Source organism: Tachyglossus aculeatus, chromosome 11, assembly GCF_015852505.1.
Source record: "Tachyglossus aculeatus isolate mTacAcu1 chromosome 11, mTacAcu1.pri, whole genome shotgun sequence".
Lineage (NCBI taxonomy): Eukaryota > Metazoa > Chordata > Mammalia > Monotremata > Tachyglossidae > Tachyglossus > Tachyglossus aculeatus.
In genome coordinates, this window is record NC_052076.1 from 71,861,953 (window position 1) to 71,879,518 (window position 17,566).

At 48.7% G+C, this 17,566-nt stretch overlaps 1 protein-coding gene across 2 annotated transcripts in view; it reads right to left on the reverse strand.

Moving 5' to 3' along the window:
• B3GAT1 (beta-1,3-glucuronyltransferase 1) overlaps positions 1 to 17,428 on the reverse strand; it is a 58,536-nt gene extending 41,108 nt beyond the window's left edge. For both annotated transcript variants that reach the window (XM_038754671.1, XM_038754672.1), the window contains exon 1: positions 17,099 to 17,428. The gene's annotated coding sequence lies outside the window, so the exon portion shown is untranslated. The remainder of the gene's footprint in view (positions 1 to 17,098) is intronic.
• Between the last annotated feature and the right edge of the window lie 138 nt (positions 17,429 to 17,566).

The following is a 17,566-nucleotide window of genomic DNA, read 5'->3' on the forward strand; positions in this document are numbered from 1 at the left end:
CTAAGTGTTATTAATAGCATCTCAATTGCTGTTCTGAGACTTCAAAATTCACTGAAGCCGGGGGAGGGGAAAGGAGAGGAGGAGAGATGGCATTTCTGATGCTTTCCACACCTTTTCAGGGGGTCATTTTTTAGACCTTCTGGATCGACTATGACCGTCAGATTCCTCCCTGTTGACTCAAGCCCTAGTGAGGCAAAGAGAGTAGCCTAGGCTGAAAACAGATCCATATTGAATACTCTCCCTTCTTCCCTAGCACCTTGAACTTTAAAGCCATCTTCTCCTTGAAACCTTACCAGATTCACCTTCTGTGGTTTTCAACACTGATCACTCTAGCTACACCTTACACCTTGGGTAAATCTCTGAAATTTTGTTGCTGTTTCTGCTGTTTTTGTTCTCAAGTTCTTTGCATTTTTTCACTTCTGACAGGCTTTTATGTTTATTTTGTATGTTTATGCAGGTGTGCCAGCCCTGTCTCCCCCGAATAAATGGAAAGAGCCTCAAGGATGGGGTTTGAGAATAAAAATAGCACTACTTAATGTGGCATTTTTAAGGCAGTTACTGTGCACTAAGCTCTGAGGAAGACACAAAATTATGAGGTCAGAAATAATCTACTTCCTGTTCCACTTGGGGCTTACAGTCAATTTTAACCTCACGTTAAAGATGAGGGAACTGAGGCTCAGAGAGGTTAAGAGACTTGCCCAAGTTCACACAGCAGTCCAGTGGCAGACCCGGGACTCATACCCAGTTCTCCTCCTTCCCAGCTGTGTGCTCTGTCCCCCAGGCCATGGGTTGGGCCTTATTCTCCCTCAACATCCAGTGAAGCGCTCTGCACCCTGCAGGTTCCCCATTGATGCCTATTTTTTTGAAAGCCCCACTCAGAGTGCCTAGCCTGTGCCACCTAAAGCCCTCCCATGGAGAAGGAGAGCACCAGAGAGAACCAGAATGGAGAACTAAAATAACACTTAAGATAATAATAATAAAATAATGATGGCATTTATTAAGTGCTTACTATGTACAAAGCACTGTTCTAAGCACTGGAAAGGTTACAAGGTGATCAGGTTGTCCCACATTGGGCTCAAAGTATTAATCCCCATTTTACAGTTGAGGTAACTGAGGCCCAGAGAAGTTAAGAGACTTGCTCAAAGTCACACAGCTGACAATTGGAGGAGCTGGGATTTGAACCCATGACCTCTGACTCCAAAGCCCGGGCTCTTTCCACTGAGCCACGCTGCTTCACTTACACTGACCAAGCAAATCGTAATGTTAATCAGAAGACCCAGTAGAGCCCTTCAACAAATCTTGCATCCACTCCTCAACCTTCTTTAATAAAGCCAGGCTTGTAGGACATTACTCAAGGGGTATGGGCTGGTACCACCTGTAGGACACCAAATGCTACCAGTTCCAAGAGTGGGAGAACACCAATCAGAACAGACACTGATGGATGGCCTGGCAGACCACTGGTACATTCATTCATTCGATCGCATTTATTGAGCATTTACTCTGTGCAAAATACTGTGCTAAGCGCTTGGGAGAGCACAATGTAACAATAAACAGACACATTTCCTGCCCACAATGAGCCTAAATGACACAGATGGCCCATGGCCCCAAGGTGGGGAGTTGAGGTCCTGCTCCCCTGCCCACCCCTCTGCCCACCACCTGGTTCACTCTCCACACCAAGCTGAAGTTGCTCATACTTTCCTCCGGGTGAGTGGGAGCGTGGGCTGCTAGGACTTGGACTCCTTCCCCATCTGCTCCCTTATCCATCTGGAGGTGCATCTGGTGCTGGAGGGGCCTCTCAAGGACTGTGGGTAAGGCTCGGCAGATGGGAGTTAGAGGGTGGGTAGCCACCAGAAGTCCCAAGTCATAACAGAGGGAAGGGTTTGCCATAGAAGAGCATCAGTGACCCTTCTGAGACTCCTTCCCCTCTCCATGAACCCTTCTGGGAAGCCAATCAGTCAGTCAGTCAATGGTATTTATTGAAGGCTTACTATGTACAGAGCACTGTAGTAAGTGCTACGGAGAGTACAATGCAACAGAACTAGTGGACACATTCCCTCCTCACAATGAGCTAAGAGCTTGGGAAGGATGGAGGGGTGAGAAGGAAAAGAGACATTTAGAAATGACAACCTGTCCCAGCACTTGCTGCTCAGCTTTTGACCTAATATGCTAATTGATTAATCGATCAATCAATCAATCATATTTATTGAGCACTTACTGTGTGCAGAGCACTGTACTAAGCGCTTGGGAAGTACAAGTTGGCAACATACAGAGACAGTCCCTACTCAACAGTGGGCTCACAGTCTAGAAGGGGGAGACAGAGAACAAAACCAAACATACTAACAAAATAAAATAAATAGAATAGATATGTAGAAGTAAGATAAATAAACAAATAGAGTAATAAATATGTACAAACATATATACATATATACAGGTGCTGTGGAGAAGGGAAGCGAGGTAAGATGGGGGGATGGAGAAAGGGACGAGGGGGAGAGGAAGGAAGGGGCTCAGTCTCGGAAGGCCTCCTGGAGGAGGTGAGCTCTCAGTAGGGCCTTGAAGGGAGGAAGAGAGCTAGCTTGGCGGTTGGGCAGAGGGAGGGCATTCCAGGCCCGGGGGATGACGTGGGCCGGGGGTCGATGGCGGGACAGGCGAGAACGAGGCACGGTGAGGAGATTAGCGACAGAGGAGCGGAGGGGGTGGGGTGGGCTGTAGAAGGAGAGAAGGGAGGTGAGGTAGGAGGGGGCGAGGTGATGGACAGCCTTGAAGCCGAGGGTGAGGAGTTTCTGCCTGATGCGCAGATTGATTGGTAGCCACTGGAGATTTTTGAGGATTTTTGATTAAGATTTTAGGCCACTGTGCCCCAGTCCTAAGGGCAGGCATGGACTTTGGGGAAACCCTAGTTGAGTCTTAAAGACCCAGCTTTCCAGGAATAATGACAGAAGAGGAAGCAGTCTGGATCTGAGTCCAAGCAGGCAGGCAGAGAACCGTGGTAGCGAGGGACCTGCGGGAGAAGTGACTTTAGTCTGCTGGGAATGAAGCTGATGGCTGCCCTCTCCCCATTGGCATCTCAAACGACCTCACTGACTGCCCTGTCCTGGGCCTATCACCAGCAGGGAGCTATAGGGAAGCATGAGAAGCTCAGATGGCTGCAGTGTGGCTTTCTGAGAGAGGAGACAGGTTTCCTCTGTGTGCAACGTGAGAGCCCAGAGGATCAAGAGACTCAGACCTGGTCTTCTGCCCCGGCCCCAGTCTCGATCTCCCGCTCTGGGAGATGGGGTGGTGGGGTGGCCAGTGAGGCTCAAGACCCGAGGATAAGCTTGGCTCAGGAGAGAAAAGATTAAAAAGTGGGTCTAGGGCGGCCGCCACCCTGATCTCATTGGAGAAGGCAGCAGGTCACCCTACAATGCTCAGTACAGAATGTTGTAACACTAAGACTCCCCATGCACCCCTGAGGGATGATGGATAGAGAAGTTTTAAATCTCCAGTTTCCCAGACAGTATATTATGAAAACACTATCAGCATGTTATGTACACAGAAGTGGAAGAGCTATGTATCAATAGGCAGTGGCTGTATGTTATGTAGACAGGGTTACTAATGACAGTACCTCCATATTTTTCCCTGTGGGCCATGCCTTCGGGAGTTTCTCTGAGCTCTGAATCTTCTCCTGTCCCTTGATTCCCTTTCCCGAGGCTTCATAGTTGGAGGTTTTCGAAGGTTTCTGTGTCATTGTCTCTGGAGAATTCCTATAATCCCTCAGGCCCCAGGTGCCCCCTGTACCCTTGGCACATGGCGGGGTGGGTGTGGCAGGGGAAGGAGAAGGAAATAAGTGAAGTGGGGCTGTCACTGCCTCCTGGAAGTGGCCAAGATCTCCATGCTTCCATTCAGAACTCTGTCACTGGGCTCTGGGGTATCTTTGACAACTCTCCCAGCCTGCTCCTAACCCCTCCCCTCATCTTCCTCCCACATTCCCCCATCCCCCCCCCCCACATATATTCCCACCAGTTTGAGACTGACCAGGCCTGTCTGTTCCCAGCCCTTCATGGAGAAGACCCCCAGGCTGAGCCCATGCTGCCGCCCACCACTTACTGTCCACTGGCTTTCCTGAAGGGCATCTTACTGCCGCCCATCTTTTGCAGCAGCTAGTCTGCTAGCCTCAGTCTCACTCCTTCCCTGCAGAAGCCACTAAGAGGGCTCAAGGGGACAGGGTATGATTCCAAGCACTGGGGAGGTCATCTGTCACTGAGTCCCTCAAAGAGGAAGTTTTTTCAATCTTATTTATTGAGCACTTATTGTGTGCAGAGCACTGTCTCAAATGCTTGGGAGAGTACAGTATAACAATAACACATTCCCTGCCCACGGGGAGCTTACCGTGTTGAGGGGGAGAAGTTCCATGTCGATTCTCCAAGTTCCCATGTGCCCTGAAGATGGTCATGGCCAGGGCTCATGTGTGCTGAGTATGTAATTCCAAGTCCTGGACTGGCAGCTGTTTTCCAAGCATGGTGTTACCCACAGCACGTTCTACTGGAGCACAAGCCCAGGCCTCGCTTGTTGATAACCCAGGAGCATGCTCAGCTTGCCTGGAGGTTGCTGCCTGCCACCTGAGTGCCCCCTGGTCCCGTGCCTTGGAAAGGGAATGTGGCATCTTGAGTAATGGGGACCTGCAGGCTAATTGGCATCAGTCTTTCTAGGATGACTGACCCTCGGGGGACAGTAGCTCTGCTTTCCTATCCAATGGCAATGAGGCAGTTCCCTCCGCTGAGTAGGCAAGAGTCAGGAGAGAAACAGTGTGGGCTATTGGAAAGAGCACAGGCCTGGGATTCAGAGGACCTGGGTTCTAAACCCGGCTCTATCACTTTCCTGCTGTGTGACCTTGGGCAAGTCACTTAACTTCTCTGTGCTTCAGTTCCCTCATCTGTAAAATGACCCTGCCCACCCTGAATATCTTGTACTTACCCCACCCTACAAATATCACTATTAGTATTAAAGAGGAGTGGGAGGGAGAGATGGACAATGCGGGTAAAAGAATAAGGATAGAAAAGGGTATCATGTTGTGGGGGAAGGGTCATAAGAGCGGCAGATTGTAAGTTCCGTGAAGGCAGGGATCATGTTAACTAACTATACTGTACTCTTTCAAACTCCTAGTACAGTGTTCAGCCCAGAATAAGCACTCATAAATATCACTCATTGATTAGTATTTATTGAGCATCCAATGGATTCAGTGCACTGTACTAAACACTTAGGAAGTTCAAACGCACAAGTTGTATGCTCCCCGCCGATAAGGAGCTTATGCATTAATGGGGGAGAAAGGTATGAAAATATTTACAAATAGAGTTATCAAAGGAAATAATTGAATCTATAATTAAGTAGCATGTAAACAAAAGTCCTCAGGTTGGGCCCAAGTGAGTGCATAAGTACTGGAAGAGGAAGCAGAGGAAGAAACAGAAGATGGAAAAATCCAGAGAAAAGAGAAGGAGATGAAGAAAAAGGAGGGAGGAGGAAAGAGTCAGAGAGAGATGGAAAATCAGAATTTGAAAGATGCTGAGAATTGCTGAGAAGCAGTGTGGTCTAGTGGAAAGTGCGTGGCCCAGGAGTCAGAAGGATCTGGGTTCTAATCCTGACTCCACCACTTGTCTGTTGTGTGGCCTTGGGCAAGTCACTTAACGTCTCTGTGCCTGTTACCTCACTTGTAAGAAGGGGATTAAGACTGTGAGCCTCGTGTGGGGCATAGACTGTGTCCAGCCTGATTAACTTGTCACCCTGCCAGCACTTAGTACAGTGCCTAGCACATAGCAAATGCTTAATAAATACCATTAAAATATAGGACCAGGAGACCCAGGCAGATGATACAAAAGAGCTTCCTTCCTAATGACAACCTGTCAAAATTGCTAATCTTTCCTGGACACACTGAATGAATTATTAAATTAACTGTGCCCCGCAGAAGACGTTATTAATGGCTCCTGGAATTCGGTCCATATAATTAAGAGCATCAGACTGGGAACTAGGGCAGTAGCTGAAGCTGCCTGGAGAGTCTCACCTGATTTTCCCAGGCGACTGATGAACCCTGCTGTGGATGGGTTTGCTTACACACCACCTCTCTCCTCCCCTTGTGGACTCTGCTCCCTTCACACCAGGACCCTACCCTTTTCCTCCTCCTTCTCCTTCTCCTCCCCTGCTCCCAAGTCACCTACTCCAGAGTTACCCCTTTCCTTCCCTATCCTGGGTCCTTTTCCTTCTTAAGGAATTATTTTAGGGAGTCCCCTTGGGATTCCTTCCTCCTTTCATAAAATCTACAAAATGCTGTCTGTACCTGGGCAAATGGCCAGAGCTTGAGGAACATCAGTTTAGAAATAGAATCTAAAATACACATTTTTGTTCTGGGAGGAAAGAAAGCACTGTCAGGGTCTCAGCAAGCAGAAATTTCATTTTCAAGTGAGCAAAGGGGAACAAACTTACATAATACCCCTCTCTGGCCCTGCGGACTGTGTTTATTAGTAAAGTAGGAGTCTTTCACAGCACAGCATGGCAGTAGAGCAGCAATTCTGACAATCGAAAAGTATTCTTTATCCTGGCAAAATACCACTAGATGAAGGAGAGGGGAGGATGTTGATAGAAAACAGAGGCCCAGAATTTGAGGATTTGGGATCCACTGGAATAAGGGGCAACACTGTTGAAGTGATAATGATGGTCTGAGAACACATCATAACTAGGGTGTTTGCTGAAGATGGAGCAATAATTACACAAAGTAAAGCTCCAGGGAGTGAACAGAATATTCAGATTTTTTTTCTCTTTGTCAGGATTTAAGTGGCAAACTTATACACCCACTGCCTGAAGATGTAGAAGCAACAATTTTATTTCTGGAGTTTTTGGCTGATGAAAATCAAGCAAAAATATCAAGCTCCTTGGAGCAGTATTTGGGACCTGGAAAAAGAAGATGATTTTCTTTTATATCCAATTCTTTGGATAGTATCACGAAAAATGAACAAAGGTAGGGATTCTTCCAGAAATTCCCTGGGAAGTTACAAAAGATGTTTTCTTCCTAGTGTAATGCATACAAACATTCTGCCATCTTTGGCTCTGCAGACAGTATGGCTTCAATGTCTCATGTCGCAGCACAATTTAGTGGAAACCAAATGGCCCTGAGAATTCAGTGTCCCAAGAACATTCCTCTATCCACTCAGCTAAGAGATGGCTGCTCTTAATGCATATGAAGAAAGAATCAGCAAAGCCAATATAGAACTTTCCTCAATCAATCAATCAATCAATCGCATTTATTGAGCGCTTACTGTGTGCAGAGCACTGTACTAAGCGCTTGGGAAGTACAAGTTGGCAACATATAGAGACAGTCCCTACCCAACAGTGGGCTCACAGTCTAAAAGGGGGAGACAGAGAACAAAACCAAACATACTAACAAAATAAAATAAATAGAAAAGATATGTACAAGTAAAATAAATAAATAAATAAATAGAGTAATAAATATGTACAAACATATATACATATATACAGGTGCTGTGGGGAAGGGAAGGAGGTAAGATTGGGGGATGGAGAGGGGGACGAAGGGGAGAGGAAGGAAGGGGCTCAGTCTGGGAAGGCCTCCTGGAGGAGGTGAGCTCTCAATAGGGCCTTGAAGGGAGGAAGAGAGCTAGCTTGGCAGATGGGCAGAGGGAGGGCATTCCAGGTCCGGGAGATGACGTGGGCCGGGGGTCGATGGCGGGACAGGCGAGAACGAGGTACAGTGAGGAGATTAGCGGCAGAGGAGTGGAGGGTGCGGGGTGGGCTGTAGAAGGAGAGAAGGGAGGTGAGGTAGGAGGGGGCGAGGTGATGGACAGCCTTGAAGCCCAGGGTGAGGAGTTTCTGCCTGATGCGCAGATTGATTGGTAGCCATTGGAGATTTTTGAGGAGGGGAGTAACATGCCCAGGGCGTTTCTGGACAAAGACAATCCGGGCAGCAGCATGAAGTATGGATTGAAGTGGAGAGAGACACGAGGATGGGAGATAGAAAGAAGGCTGATGCAGTAGTCCAGACGGGATGGATCAGCCATCCAGGCCTTCAAACTCATTGAACTCAAACTCATTGTCTCTCCCACTCCAGTCCATACTTCACTCTGCTGCTTGGATCATTTTTCTAAAAAAAGTTCAGTCCATGGCCCCCCACTCTTCAAGAACCTCCAAACGCTGCCTGAAACAGGATTGCGTAGTGGAGATAGCATGAGCCTGGGTTCTAATCCCGGCTCCACCACTTGTCTACTTTGTGACCTTGGACAAGTCACTTCACTTCTCTGTGCCTCAGTTACCTCATCTGTAAAATGGGGATAAAGATTGTGAGGCCCTTATGGGATAGGGACTGTGTCCAACCCCATTTGCTTGAAATAATAATAATGATGGTATTTGTTAAGTGCTTATTATGTGCAAAGCACCGTTCTAACCGCTGGGGGATACAAGGTGATGAGGTTGTCCCACATGGGGCTCACAGTCTTAATCCCCATTTTACAGATGAGGTAACTGAGGCACAGAGAAGTTAAGTGGCTTGCCCAAGGTCACACAACTGGCAAGTGGTGGAGCTGGGATTCAAACCAATGACTTCTGAGTCCCAAGCCCGTGCTCTTTCCACTGAGGCACACTGGTTCTCTGGCTTATAGCCACCCCAGCGCTTAGTACAACTCTTGGCACATAATAAACACTTAAGAAATACCATCATCATTGTCATCATCATCATCTACCTACACATCAAACAGAAAATCATCGGCTTTAAAGCACTCATTCAACTCACCCCGTCCAACCTCATTTCACTTATCTCCTACTACAGCCCAGTATGCACACTGTTCCTCTATCACCAGCTTATTCACTGTGCCCTAATCTCATTTTATCTTGCTGCCGATCCCTTTCCCCCATCCTCCCACTATCCTGGAATCCCTCCCTCTCCATATAAGCCAGACCACCACTCTCCCCAACTTCAAAGCATTGTTAAGGTCACATCACCTCCAAGAAAACTTCCCCGATTAAGCCCTCTTTTTCCTGATCCCTCTCCCTTTTGTGTTGTCTATGCTCATGGAACTTAGCATTTGATGTTCGCTCCACCCTCAGCCCCAAACACTTATTTACATGTCTTTAAATTATATAGCATAAATTACTTATTTACATTAATGTCTGTCCCTCCCTTTAGATTGTTGTCTTGCTATGGGCAGGGAATGTGTCTGCTAGCTCTGTTGCATTGCACTCTCTCAAACTCTGTACATAGTAAGTGCTCAATAAATTACATTGATAGTCGTAATGATGATGACAATTGAATGGAAAGTTTCCAAAGGGTAACAGACTGGAAAGTTGAAGAGAAGCAGCGTGGCTCAGTGGAAAGAACATGGGCTTGGGAGCCAGAGGTCATGGGTTCTAATCCTGACTCTGCCACTTGTCAGCTTTGTGACTTTGGGCAAGTCACTTAACTTCTCCGTGCCTCAGTTACCTCATCTGTAAAATGGGGATTAATACTGTGAGCCCCAAGTGGAACAACCTGATCACCTTGTATCCCCCAACACTTAGAACAGTGCTTCGAAAATAGTACATGTTTAACAAATGCTATCATCATCATCACTGAAGACTGAGAGAGGGTCTGTGATTGAAGCCTTCAAATTCTTGAAGGAGTAGTCTGGGCGATCATGGAAATGTTCATCAAATACCTCAACCCATTGAAGACTGATTGTGCTAAGCTTGAAACAACCAGTAGGAATCAATTTTTCACCCAGCAGGTGGGAGGCATATAGGACTGTTACCGCAGAAAGTTCAAGAGAAGCTTAAGCAGATTTGTAAACTAATGGCCCATAATGTTTTACTAGAAGGAAAGTTTAGGACGTTTATAGATGCACCATCACCAACCAACTGGGTCAGGGGTGGAAGTGGATGTGAAGGAGGGAAACCATCAGTCACACTGTTCCTCAAGTGTCTGGCCACCACTATCCTGCTACCAGTATACTGGGCTGGGTGGACCAGGGCCTGAACCAGCCTGCTGTCACTCACACTCTCAGGTTTTTAATAACAGAGTCCAATTCCGTAGTTCAGTGAAAGAGGCCTTGGTCCTATTTCCCACTAAAAATGATTGGGTAGAAACACCTGAAACACTCCCAAGCATCCAGCCCAGGACATGAAATTTTGTCCAACCAGGAAATCCAAAATACCAGGTTCAAGATAGGGGAAAAGCCCTCACAAAACAATACACAATACACAATACAAGCCACCTTCCTGGACCTGACTCCATAGACAAGTCTAAGGATTTGTTTTCCCATTCTGGTGATTTGAACTCTAGGCTGTGTTCATTGTTAAACATTATTAAATTAAGACTCTGTTGTACACCTAGGTTGCCTGGTTTAAATATAAGATAAGCAGAAAGGGGTAGCTTAACCTTATCAACCATTCCTGTTCAATTTACCACTCCCCTGTTACTTAAGGAGGGCTATTGGAAACAGCCTAAGGTGGACTTTTAAATGCTTTTTTCAGCATGGGAATAGAAGGGTTAACACCACGCAGACTGGGAGTCTAGGGATCAGGGCTGAAGAAAGAAGAATCCCTAGCCAGGGTCCATGGGCTACAAGAGGGAGTGGGCGACCTTCCCAGTTGCTGACTTGTTTTCTGTTCCCAGAATTCCCTCTTCTGGTCCCAGGGCCCTCACCTTTGATCAGGCTGAATACCCCTTTCCCCACCCCTCAGCCCAGATTCCTCTTTCTCTGAGTCCTCAATCTACCTTCTGCTCTTCAGAGCTTGGAGTAGGGAGGTGATGTAGGGATGGAAGGAGGAGAGGGTTGCAGAAAGGAGGGGAGAGCTGTGTGCACTATGCCCTCGCTGACTCCTTTCTCTCCCCACTCCAGTCCATACTTCACTCCACTACCCTGATCATCTTTCTAAAGAATCGTTCAGGACATCATCATCATCATCATCAGTCGTATTTATTGAGCGCTTACTGTGTGCAGAGCACTGTACTAAGCGCTTGGGAAGTACAAGTTGGCAATATATAGAGACAGTCCCTACCCAACAGTGGGCTCACAGTCTAAAAGGGGGAGACAGAGAACAAAACCAAACATACTAACAAGCTAAAATAAATAGAATGGATACGTACAAGTAAAATAAATAAATAAATAAATAAATAGAGTAACAAATATGTACAAACATATATACATATATACAGGTGCTGTGGGGAAGGGAAGGAGGTAAGATGGCAGGGTGGAGAGGGGGACGAGGGGGAGAGGAAGGAAGGGGCTCAGTCTGGGAAGGCCTCCTGGAGGAGGTGAGCTCTCAGTAGGGCCTTGAAGGGAGGAAGAGAGCTAACTTGGCGGATGGGCAGAGGGAGGGCATTCCAGGCCCGGGGGATGACGTGGGCCGGGGGTCGATGGCGGGACAGGCGAGAACGAGGTACGGTGAGGAGATTAGCGGCGGAGGAGCGGAGGGTGCGGGGTGGGCTGTAGAAGGAGAGAAGGGAGGTGAGGTAGGAGGGGGCAAGGTGATGGAAAGCCTTGAAGCCCAGGGTGAGGAGTTTCTGCCTGATGCGCAGATTGATTGGTAGCCACTGGAGATTTTTGAGGAGGGGAGTAGCATGCCCAGAGCGTTTCTGGACAAAGACAATCCGGGCAGCAGCATGAAGTATGGATTGAAGTGGGGAGAGACACGAGGATGGGAGATCAGAGAGAAGGCTGATGCAGTAGTCCAGACGGGATAGGATGAGAGCTTGAACGAGAAGGGTAGCAGTGTGGATGGAAAGGAAAGGGCGGATCTTGGCAATGTTGCAGAGCTGGGACCGGCAGGTTTTGGTGACGGCTTGGATGTGAGGGGTGAACGAGAGAGCGGAGTCGAGGATGACTCCAAGGTTGCGGGCTTGTGAGACGGGAAGGATGGTAGTGCCGTCAACAGAGATGGGAAAGTCAGGGAGAGGGCAGGGTTTGGGAGGGAAGACAAGGAGTTCAGTCTTGGACATGTTGAGTTTTAGGTGGTGGGCAAACATCCAGATGGAGATGTCCTGAAGGCAGGAGGCGATGCGAGGAGGAGGACATGTCACCCCCCTCCCCAAAAATCTTCACTGGTTGTTTATACATCTCTGTATCATACAAAAACTCTTCACCATTGGCTTTAAGCACTCCATCACCTTGCCCCCTCCTACCTCACCTCACTTCTCTCCTTCTACAACCTAGCCGGCACACTTCGCTCCTTTAGTGCTAACCTTCTCACTGTGCCCTGATCTCAGCTATCTTGCCACTGATCCCTGGTCCATGTCCTGCCTCTGGCCTGGAATGCCCTCCCTCCTCAAATCAGTTATTCTTCAGAGCCTTATTGAGTGCATATCTCCTCCAGGAGGCTTTTCCAGACTTATCCCCACTTTTCCTCATTTCCCACTCCCTTCTGCATCTCCCTGACTTGCTCCATTTCTCTTAGCTCCCCACTTAGCCCCGCAGCACTTCTGTATTATGTATATGTAATTTTATTTATTTGTATTAATGTCTGCCCCTCCCCTTCTACTGTGAGCTCACTGTGGGCAGGGAATGTCACTGTTTATTGTTGTATTGTACTTTCCCAAGTGCTTAGCACAGTGCTCTGCACAGAGTAAGTGCTTAATAAATACCAATGAATGAATGACTGAGGGCCTGTAGCTTATCTGGTGAGTGGTCAAGTGAACTCCCATTCACCTGGCTCTGGCCCCCAGAGGTGTAGGTTGGGTAGCCCCCAAAGAGCTGTCACCCCACCCACCAAACCCACCCTCTCAGCACCAGAATGTGCCTTCATCACTGCTTCCTCTCCTGGGTTTTCGCTGATACTGCCCAGGGCTCGAGGACTAATGGGCAGAGAAAGAGACTGTTTGGTTCTCCCACCACTTCTCAGAATCTGATAGAAGCAGCGGGTGGAAAAAGCAAGATTTCTAGAGTAATTCATCTGGTTGGCTCTCCCATATTCCGCACTTCTAGCCTCCTTACACTTGGGCTCCATCTCTGTTTCTTCCCTCTCACTCTCTCTCTCTTTCTCTCCTTTCCCCATCACCATCTTTTTCTTATCTCTATGTGTGTCTCTTCTCTTTCTGTGTTTCCATTTCTTCTCTCTCTCCTCATCATTGGCTAAGCCCCCTCACCCCTCACTTCTGAAGGGGGAGACAGATATTTAAGTGAATTAGAGATCTAGGAAATGGCAGTGTGTAAGGATGTGTACATAAGTCCCAAAGGGATGAGTGTGGCAGATATCTCCTTTAATATCTTTCTCCCCCTGTAGGCTAGGAGGTCCTTATGAGCCTGCCAACTCTGTTGAATTGTACTTTCCCAAGTGCTTAGCGCAGTGTTCTGCACAGAGTAAGCACTCAAGAAATACCATTTGTTGATTAACAGATACAGATCCAAGTGACACAGAGGGGAGGGAGAGGAGAAGAAGAAAGGGCTTAGTCAGGGAAAGCCTATTGGAGGAGATGTGAATTTAGGAGGGTTTTGAAGGTGGGAAGAGTGGTGGTCTCCAATTCTGAGAGTGTTCCATGCCTAAAATTAAGCCCTCTCAATGCTGGTGGAGGGGAAATTTAAAAAGCTTTGAATTGAGCAGCTGAGGGTTCTGAATGTATCCCAGACCATATTGTAAAAGCCCCAAGCTTCAGGCTAGCTGCTTCGTTCACTCTCCATCCTTAGTCTGTGACTGTAGTCACAACAGCCACACCTGCAGCATACCCCTGCTGTGGCTCTCCCCGCAGCTCTGCCCAGGTCTATAACAGCGCCTCTCTTTAGGGTTAGGAGATGAGAGGGCTCCATGATTCAGGATGGGAAGGTGGTTCTGTCCTAGGGCTGAGGTGGTTGGAAGCCCAGGAAGAGGAGAGGGGCACAAGATAGCCCTTTCTCTGTCTTGTAGAGTTGTCCTCTTCCTGAAAGGGAAAAGGGATGGAGCAAGAGTGGGTCTGTGGGCCCTACCTCTCAGCTGGTTTCACGACTCCTCTCAAAGTGGTTGGAGGTTTAAATTCCCACATGCGATGAGTGGAACTCGTTTGTGCAAATCCATTCACACACCCAGGCTTACCTGTGCAAACCTTCAAGCGTACGTACATATTCTAGCCTGTCCATCACATACCTTCTGCCCCCTGACATGAACACACATATGTGTGCACACAAACACACATATACATACACATCAGTCTGCTCATCACACACACATTCCCATGAGCACACTCAGAAACACATACGTATTAGACTGCCCATAATGGCCACAGCCCTAACACACATGTACACTCACACATATATCAGCAGTTCAGCATACGCCTACCCCCCGCATACACACACACACACACATAAATATGCACACAGACGCTCCTATGCCCATTCATTTTTCTAGGTCTTAGACTTGAAATTCAGGCCATGGGTTATCACTCTACCTCCCAGATGGCAGGATTCCCAGCCCCTGATGCAGACTGGCCTGGCCCTGGATGAGGTGATTAACACTCCCCAGGCCCGGGAGACCCCTATTTCATTACCCTGTATGGGGTGGAAGCTGAAGGAGTTGTGGGCTGCTACTCATAGGGGAGAACTTGAGGAACTGAGAGCAAGTTGGATGCAGATGGGAGGGAATGGAGCAGCCTAGTCTCTTTCTCCTTGGGGCTAGTCCAGGTGGTTGGATGGGAGGGATAGTCCTACATCTGGCTATGTGAGTGTGTGACACAGCTATAGTGCAAAACTATTTGAGTAAAGGCTGGGAAGTGGTCCATAGTTGTGCAACTCTGCACAACTCCACAGAACCACACAACTGTACTGAGGCAGCTCTGCATCCTGACATTATCACACACCCCTAAGGGGACATACACCATGACATTCCCACCCAAATTTGTGGTGACACTCCACCTAAGAACATCCCAAAGACCTATGTGTTGGGCAGCATGTGATTTCCAACCCCCAACTTCACCTGGGAGTCTCCCACTACTGACCTTTTGATCCCATCCTTCCTCTTGCCAATTATTCATAACAAGCTGATCACTACTCTCATCATCTTCAAAGTTCTTTTAAATACACAACTCCTCCAGGAGGTCTCTTCCAATTAATCTCTAATCTCTCCACTTGACATACACAATGGTCACTTCAGCTCCTCCATGCCACCTAAGCATTTAAATTTCCAAAGTGAGAATTGTATTTTATATTCTCTATTCCTCCTCTAATTTGTAATTTAGCAGCATGGCCTAGAATAAAGAGCACTGGCCTGGAAGCCAGAGGACCTGGATTCTAATCAGCATGGTGTAGTGGAAGTCAGTCTAATCCCGGCTCTGCCACTTGTCTGCTGTGTGACCTTGGGCAAGTCACTTCACCTCTCTGTGTCTCATTTACCTAATCTGTAAAATGGGGATTAAGATTGCGAACCCTATGTGAGAGAGAGGCTGGGTCCTACCCAATTTGCTTGTATTCACCCCAGCGCTTAGTACAGAGTCTAGAACATAATAAGTGCTTAACCAATACCAATATTATTATTAATAATAGTGATAATAATCACAATCCTGCCACTTGCCTAATGTGTGACTTTGGGCAAGTCACTTAACTTCTCTGTGCCTCAACTTCCCCATCTGTAAAATGGGGATTTGATACCTGTTCTCTCTCACCCTTAGATTGTGTCTGACCTAATTATCTACCCCAGTACTTAGTACAGTGTTTGGCACATAAGCGCCTATCGAGCAACACAATTATTATTATTTATTATTGTTATCTATCTGGATCGTGTCTTCTAACTCTTTTCTACTGAGTACAGTGTTCTTACGGCTTAGTACAGTGTTCTGCACATGGGAAGGACTCAAATGCTATTGATTCATCACCTGATTCATGTTACACAATCATGCTAGGCAATACAGTGGGGCTACACAACATAACTGCGCCATAAGCCCTTGCTGGGGAGTTCCATGACATCCCTACAGACCCTCCAGGTCATAGTGAGCAATCCTGGTCTCCCTGAGGAGACACAACCACTGAGTCGGCACAGTTCTCTTGCTCAGCTTCTCAGCTTCCACACTCCTCTCTGGGTGGACTTTCAGAGATTTCCGACCTCGACAATGTCTGACATTCACCAATGTCCACGCCCTGACCTCTGAAAGAGTGGCCCTCTCCAGTCATGGACAGGACCTTTCAGCTGGACTACAATAGCCAGAACCGCATCTGGGGCAAGTGGGGGTTGGTTGGGTCACACCGGGTCAAGGGATGTGCTCTTGGGGGATTTGCCAGTCTGTCTGCCCAGCAGCCACCTCCATTCCCAGTTGCGAATGGGTCGGGGGACCATCCTCTCCTCTCTCCATCATCTGCCTTCAGGCTCCCATGCCTGGAGTTGTGTTCTGCTTGGACAGAGAGGGCAAGGCAGGGCCGGGATCAGGGGGCTCAGTCCCAGAGAGGCCAGGCAGGGGAGATGGGGGCATTTTAATGGAGCCCTAGGCCTGCTTGCCCTATCTCCTGGGCTCTGCTGCTCATCTTTGGTTTGCCTTCCTCTCCCCACTGCAGAAGAAGTTGGGTACCTGAATCAACGGGTGAGATCAAGGCCAGTTTGGGGAAAGCAAGCAGCATACGCTGGCGAGGCGGGTTGGAGTGGGAGGTGAGGGGTGTTGGGGGGAGATCTGTGGACCCCAGAAGCAGCCCAGGATCCTAGGAATTAGTGTGGGGTTTGGGGTGGGGGAGGACTTTAGAAGCGCTAGACTCCGGTGGATTTCTGCTAGGGCATAGCCACAGGCTGGAGGAGGTGGGAAACAGACACTCGGCTGGTAAAGGTCTTGATTTTTAACCGTTAAATCCTGACGGAGGGCCACGGCAGAGGCAGCCCAGCTCTCAAACTCCCACTTTCCCTGCTCTGACCCCCAGTGTCTCAGCCTCAAGTGGTGACCTCGGCTCCCCCCATCACCCCCGCCCCCACCACATTCCCTCCCTCCCCGGCTGCCAGTGCAGGGCCTGGGGGAGCCAGCCCCTACCTCCATCCCCTCCACACGGGGACAGACATGGGATGGATACAGATCGCGGTGCATAAAGGACCTCTGTGCGGCTGAGCCAGCCAGAGAGAGCAGGGGGCAGAGCGAGAGAGGGAGGGCGAGAGAACGAGACGGAGGAAGCCGAGAGTGAAAACAAAGAGGAAAAAACCAGGGAGAGAGAGTTACCTTAATCTGCGAGTGTGAATTCCCTTCTCTCTCCATCACGCGCGGAGACGCAGTTCCCATCCAGCTTCCGAGCCCCAGAATCAGCCCCGAAAAAGCTCCCTCCGAGCCCCGACCCGGGGCTCGCTAGCCTCCTCGTCTGTTAGCCGGCTGCTGCCAAGCCGCTGAGAACCCTTCATAGCCACCGACCCCCACGTCCTCCGGGGCTAGTCCAGCCGCCAGCGGACCTCAGCTCGCCTGGGCTCTGCAGCGCGGCACGGGAAAGAGAGTGATGGGGAGGGTGAGGAGCGGGGAGAGAAAGAGATGGAGAGAGAGTGATGGGGGGGGAGATAGAGAGAGTGTGTGATGGGGAGAAGGAGGAGGGTAGGAGAGAGATGGATAGAGAGGGAGGGATGCGGGGAGAAAGAGAGAGAGATGGGGCCTGGGGGGAGGGGAGGGGAGGGAAGAGAGGGCTGGGGCCAGAGCAGGGAG